At 39.1% G+C, this 6,647-nt stretch overlaps 1 protein-coding gene across 1 annotated transcript in view; it reads right to left on the bottom strand.

Annotated features, from left to right (window-relative positions):
• Positions 1-463: 463 nt before the first annotated feature.
• FOXO1 (forkhead box O1) overlaps positions 464-6,647 on the bottom strand; it is a 63,701-nt gene continuing 57,517 nt past the window's right edge. Inside the window, exon 3 of the mRNA XM_048945114.1 lies at positions 464-6,448. The gene's annotated coding sequence lies outside the window, so the exon portion shown is untranslated. The remainder of the gene's footprint in view (positions 6,449-6,647) is intronic.

Genomic DNA, 6,647 nt, shown 5'->3' with positions numbered 1-6,647 from the left:
GGACACAAGGTCTTATGAAGCCCATCTGCTCTGAGAAGGGACAGGAAGGAAAAAGAAAAAAGAAAAAAAAAGAAGAAAAAAAAAGAAGAAACGCTCCTCTCAACTGCTCTAACTTGATGGAGTGAAGGGGGAAGAAAGGGAGGAGCAGGAAGTGGTAACATTTGGACTCCTGAAATGAGACTCCAGCTCTTGGTTTCACAGAACATCTTTTGTTTTCAGCTGGTGAGAAAGACCCAAGCAACAAATCGACCCAGGAGACTGTGCAGTCTGTGGCTGCTACTGAACACAACTTCAAACTCCAACCAAAAGGAAGCTCTTTTCCCGCTAAGCTGAGCCTTCCACCCTGGAGCAATCCTCTGCCCTCTGAAACACTCCCTTACCCTGCTCCATCAGCCAGGAAAGTGCTTAGAATACCTGCCAAAATTCTTATCCCCCCCCCCCCCCTCCTCTGCAGTTCACATACATGCACTTCTGTAATGGTCATGCTGAGATACAGTCCCCTGGCTTCAGCAAAATTGAAGGGATTGAATATTTCATAAGCAATTTACACATCCCTGCCAAACTCCACAGTTCCCTGGAAATGCAGCAAAGCTCTTGTGCATGCTCTGTGCAGTTGCCTGCTCAGGTAACATCACTCTAGGGCACTGAGAAGGAAATACAACTGTTTGGAAAGACCTTTGTGTTGACGGATGGCAAAAGCAGGTTTAGATTGCACACAGCAAGGAGGTGAAATGTTGAGGCTCCAATTTATAAACCGTCTCTTTGCCTCTTTCTTCACTCCATAGCCCTATACCCATCAGTTTCCTACAGTGCTCCACTTGATGTACTCAAAGCCCTCATCCGTTTTCCCACCACTGCAGTGATAATCACCCCCGCAAGAAGTTTACTTGCAAGAAAAAAAACACATGCAAAAATTCTGAATGCCTCAGGGTCCAACAGCAAGTAGAAAAACATAAAATAAAATAAGATGGGGCGCTGTCCCTGCCTCTTCATTTTAGCTATCATTTTGGCACATGCCAGAACGTTACCCCAGGCAAAACATAAGCAGGTAATGAACAGGGATTTGCATGCAATTCCAGCAGTGGTCATGACCACAGGCACTGCTCCGTGCAAGTTTCTCCTTCTCAGGGTGTTCATAAAAACCCATCTTTGCACACCAGCTGCACTACAGCCAGCTGCAACATCTAAGGCTATTTGTACTTCTAATTGGATTATCAATTGACATGACAGAAAGGCTGATGTTTCTGCACAAAAACATGTTTATTACATTGATGCAGAACTGACTCAGAGCACAAGGATGCTTTGAGGTCTGTATGCTTGATCAGCAGATTCAAATCCCTTGTTGCCAGCTTGGCACAAATTGCTAGCCAGTCCCTTCCCAAGAGACAAGCTTTGACTATCTCTCCCGACAGCAGTAACTACTCATGTACCAATTAGATGCACATCCTTTCCAACAACGGCTTTGCAAACACTCAGTGTATCTCTGGATCTTAACTGTCTTCTCATTTCAGAAGTGAGGCTTTTGGGAACACCAATGAAGACACCTTCCACTCCATGCTTTTCTCCTAGCGTGCAAAAATAAAAGAGGCAAAGCTAAAATACCATCGTAAAGTACAAGGGAAAATCATTTTTTAAATATCTTCAGGTTGCCTGGTTTTATGTGCAGCAGTACGCTGGCGTTCTCTCACTCTCCTTAGGTCTACCTATGCTCGCTTTAAGATCAAACTGGCATTTTTTGCCAGCAATTCATTGGAAGCAGCTCTCCACCAGCCCTCTCCCTCCCCACCTGCAGGCAAGCCAGGATCTGGGCCTCACAAGACTATGGTGGCGTGGGTTGTTGGCTGCCTGTTTTGGCAGCCTCTCCTCCTTTCTTCCAGCTCTGTTTTGAAACACAATCTAAATTTAAAAAAAAAAAAAATTAAAAATTGGATGTTCCTGCTCTCTCCACTCACGTCAGCGCTCCCACAGAGTTTAGCAGCGTGCAGGTTGGCCTACATGGCACAAACTTTCGGCATAGAAACTCTTACTTGTAGGGAAAGCACGAACTTTGGGAAGGAAGGGGAAGTGAGAGACAGAAACGAGGGAGAAGGGCCAAGAGGCCTTTGGGAAGTGTCTCACTTTAATGGAAGAGGCAGAGAAAAGAGAAAAATGGCTCTCTAGAGCCGGCTCCCTCCCGCTTTAATAGCATTAGGATCTAATGTAATTTGGACTTAAAAGACTAATTTTTCCTGCAGTTTGATGGATGCTAGTGTCCCCAGGTTTTTTCTTCTTTAACAATGCGTTACATAACATTCTGATACACTAGTTACCATCTCATGTCATAGCAATTTTATTAAGAGCTTATACTTACAAATACCCATTCCAAAAGGATTTCAGGACTTTTTTTTGCCATTTTCTGTGAACTAGGCTTGCTGAAGCACTGGCAACCAGGTCTGTGCTGCGCAACGCAGCTTCCAGTAACAAAGTGCCTCTACACAAGATCTCTCATGAGCACTAAGAGTCAGGCATGGATTCTTCTTGCGTTTAGTCTCAAAGACTTGTAAACAAGTTTCGTTTAGCACACTGTGATAAAACACTTGTAACACAGCCCTAGTAGGTTCCTGTACCTGCCACACTTCCAATTCCAGAAGTAATTCTGAGACAAATTCCTTTATACCAAGTAATGGAAAATTTGTCTAACTATTCTGCAGTTAGTGTTTGCTTGTTAATATGGTATCATCTTGTCAGACAAGACTGGGTACCATGAGGTATTTTTCCATATAAAATTGCTAATGCCATCAAGATTGTCCAAATGGGATCATCATCATTAAAAAGATTACGCGGTACGGAAAGTGATTACGACAACGTCTGAGCAGAAGGATTACTAATCACAAGTAGAATCCTGGTACAAATCTCATTCTCCGTATACAAGAAAGGACACAAAACCTTTTGAACATAATTTATATACATTTATGGCTTTATACAACAAACTGTCAGGGATTGTTCTCGTGTGTCTGTAAAAGTACATCAGGCACTTTTCTGAAAATATCCACGTTTGAATTTCAATTCTGCTGTGTGACTAAGTCAGAGCAGTGGAGCGTTGAAGAGCTGTCACGCCACTCGCAAGTAGAGCTAGCGGTACGTACATGCCAATCTCTCCAGATATTGCTGGTTTGTGGAACACCCTCGAAAAGGAGGCCAGGTTTAATGCCAAGTAATTTGCTTTCTGTTTGCATAAACCATGCTGCATCTTACATTATGATTACCAAAATAATAATAATAATAATGAGAATACCTTATTTAAAATCAGTCATAAATTAAGGATCCTAGCAATTTCATCATGAAAATAGGAATTTCAAATCAGTAAAAAAATAAAAAAGTACTAACATACATCCAGTGGTTTAACAAGTGCAAATTTTATACTGTTTTATAATTGGTCCAATTTTACCTTCTCTTCTTAGGGACGCTCTGTTGACTTAAGCCAATAATAAGCAATGTGACTTTTGCTTATAAGTGTAGGCAAATTGTCGGTTTATCAAAGCAGAGCTTTCCAATTAATGCATCTACTACTTAAACATATATCATATAGCTATATTATGGAAACAATACATCTTTATATTTAAAATATCTGAACAGCTCTATAATACAATAAACTTTTAATAACAGTACAAACCAGAAAAGTCAAAAACAAGGCTGCATAGGTAAGATCATCCGCACAATTCACAAACCAATCATTTACAACAATTCTGACAAACTAAGTTACTCCAGAAACTCGGTACTTTTTACTGGAAAAGGATTTATTACCAGAGGTCGCATAATGTTTGCTTTCAAGGCAGACAACACCTTCATCAGACTTCACAGTATTCCAGAATTACAATTGCAAAATATTAGGATGGCACCATGCAAGAGAAAGTATATTTGACCACACGACCCAAAACCTCTGATTATCTACAACTGTTTTCTTTCAGTAATTAAAAGGGGCTTCCTACAGACTGCTGTAGCTCAGGGACATTTATGATATTCATAGTTATGAAAGGAAAGGAAGAAAATACCTGTATCTAGGAATTTGTACAGTAGCAGTAAATAATAAACAGGAGGTATATGGTTAAATGTAGCACGTTTAGCTGCAACCCCATAGAGTTTAGTTAAGCACTACCTTCTTTGCGCACAGAGGTGGATTTTGTGCCTACTTTGAATTGTGCTATGAATCCCCGTTTGGGAACAAACATTTTTGTGCATGCAGCAGAAAGAAAGAACTTCAGAAACTCATGTGTGAGCCCACCGCCAGGGTTTACCATCAAGTCTTAGAGAATGTGAAGTTGATGGGGATGATGCTAGTTGAAGTTTTTGGCCATAAAAGCAGGCTGCTTTGCTCAGGCTTCAGCACCACAATTAATGCTCAACAGTTCAAAAACCACTATCATACTGGGGGAGATCCTGTATCACAGGACAGCTCCCTGAACCCCCAGAACTGCTGACAACTGTAATTAGATATCAAAAAAGTAGCTGTAGTTAGTAGTCATTTAAGCCCAACAGGGTGCTAAATGCTAGCACATCGGTAGATGCGTTGCAGAGTCTTAGGAAAGTCCTAACAGGATCATTAAATATATGGCTTGTTACTGAACTTCATTTTCTTGGCACATCCCATTTTTTTCTCCACCATACAGCATCACTACAGGGAAGCAGAGTTTCAATTAGAGCATTTTCCAGTTGTGAGCATCACAGACAAAACCACAATCAGTGAAAATTCATTTTTCTCCCTTTCTTCTGCAAGCACATAAACTGTTTGTCCCGTCAGCTCCAAAGATTTCTGTAACACAAATGGTGTGTAGACCAATGGAAAGACAGGTGAGGCCCATGCTCCACACAACCATGAAAACTGCCTTATTAACTGCAAAAAAAAAAAAAAGAAAAAAAAAAGATAAATCTCTTATCAATGACCCAACCCTAAAAATCCTCAGGAAGCTGTCAATGTGCCTCTCAAACAAGACCAAGTGTTTCCACAGGAACAATGCCTCTATCATTAATACTCACCCCTATCCCAAGGTTCTTGAGTTTGTGTAACTTTCCCACTTACTTTTTCTTTCTTACTTAAAAAAAAGTAGTTTTGTTTTTTATTTTCCTGTAATGGGGTGTCACACAAGTTTTAGCCTGCCATTAAAATGTAGCACTTTTGCCACCTCAGTTATACTGCATGCTGACAAAAACACGGACAGACTCTAAAACCAGTGCCAAGTAAGGAAAAGATCAATTTTGTCTTTAATTTTATCAAAATCATGAATTTTCTCCAAATGGTCCTGCTCTCAGGTGTACAAACATTATGAGACCTCCATGAAATAAATATAAGTGTGAAGAAGCATTGTACAAGCATCTAACAATGAGTACTTAACACTTTGTGGTAGTCAGAGTTAAAATGATAGCAGAAGCAGATGACGTTTCTAAAAATGCATATATAAAACTGATTAAATATTTCCTAAACATAAAGTTGTCTATTTTTATACATCACACAACAAAAAAGGGACAGAAATGTTTTGTATTCAATATACTTATTAAGCTTTTCCTTTATTAGCACTCCCAAGTGCTAGGGAAATTTATAAAAACAAGTACTTAATCCAGTTAAAATACTGTACAAAATGAAGAGGTTATGAATGCTGCCAGATCTCAGAATTATTTTTCAAGTTGCCTATGTAACAAAAGTAGATTTTAATTATAAGAAAAATAGCTTGGAAAGTATTCCAAAAATTATCTTAAGTCCAACAACAAAGTCATTAGTCTGACAATGAAATCCAGATATATTCTTGCATAAATTTACATGAATACAGGTAACTTATCAAATGGCATTTAACCTACTGTTTGCTTTGAATAGTGAGAGAGTTTAGTAGGATCATATAAACCGGCTACTCTGTTCCCATATGAAATGTGTGACAATTTTAAGTAGAATGAAGCAGTTCGTACTGCTGCAAGGCAAGTCCACAGTTATCTCAAATCATCAGAACACAGGTAACATCAATGAAGGTTAAACTTACATAGGGCATGAGATCATCACAGTATTCTTACAAAAGTTTATAAACTTTTCTTGGACCAAAACAGATAGTCTTAAAAAACAATTCTTCTACAGATCATACTGTACAAAACCGAAAGCACGACATGATGTAAGTAAGAGTCTTTGCTGTGATTATATGGTGTAGTGGATTTGGCACTTCAGAGTAATGAAATTTCCAATGGCACAGTTCTTATCTACAGCAGCACATAACCTGCAAACCTTGGGCAAACATCCTGTACAGGAAAATAATCAGTCTGCTGCCAACTCTGACGAAAGGAAGAAGAAAAGAAAAAAAAAAAGACCCCAAAAAAAGCTAGTGTACGCGCACAGCTTTGTCAAGAAAATTAAAAAGGAAGGTGAAGGACATCTTTGTACTGCTTTTCTCAGTTCCTGCTGTCAGACAAGTCTGGAGAATTTAACCGTAGCCTAGGGAAAAAAAAAAACAACAACAATAACAACAAATTAACATTCACACCGAAAGATGAAGTCTATTAAAATACATTCAAACTAGCTTTAAAATAAATTAAATGGGGAAAAACATTTTCATTAATTATTGGTTACCAGAAATTTTTTGGTTCAAAATATTAACGGCAAAATATTAGCACTCCAAATGAAGTAGGAGAAG

This window comes from Lagopus muta, chromosome 1, assembly GCF_023343835.1.
Source record: "Lagopus muta isolate bLagMut1 chromosome 1, bLagMut1 primary, whole genome shotgun sequence".
NCBI classification, from domain to species: domain Eukaryota; kingdom Metazoa; phylum Chordata; class Aves; order Galliformes; family Phasianidae; genus Lagopus; species Lagopus muta.
Note: the sequence above shows the minus strand (reverse complement) of the source record. Positions and strands in the feature narration are given on the sequence as shown.